Below are 349 nucleotides of genomic sequence, written 5' to 3'. Positions count from 1 at the left end.
TAGTCAATAAAGCACAGGTAAACCTCCTCCTGATGTTCTCTGCTTTAAGCCAAGATCCATCGGACATCAGCAACGATATCTCTCATTCCACGGCCTCTTCTGAATCCAGCTTGAACCACTGGAAGTTCTCTGTCAATGTATGATTGCAGCCGTTTCTGTATTATCTTTATCAAAACTTTGCTCACTTGAGATATGAAAGTAAAAGTACGATAATGTTTGAAGACAAGAAGTGAATAGTGTATCTTGTTTCTAATGAGGTAAATGCTTTTGTTTTTACTTTAAGAATCTTACTAGGGAGTTACATGTCAATGTTTAAAAATGGCATACCATGTGGTATAATAGGTATAAA

Source organism: Chrysochloris asiatica, unplaced genomic scaffold (assembly GCF_000296735.1).
Source record: "Chrysochloris asiatica unplaced genomic scaffold, ChrAsi1.0 scaffold00002, whole genome shotgun sequence".
NCBI lineage: Eukaryota > Metazoa > Chordata > Mammalia > Afrosoricida > Chrysochloridae > Chrysochloris > Chrysochloris asiatica.
Note: the sequence above shows the minus strand (reverse complement) of the source record.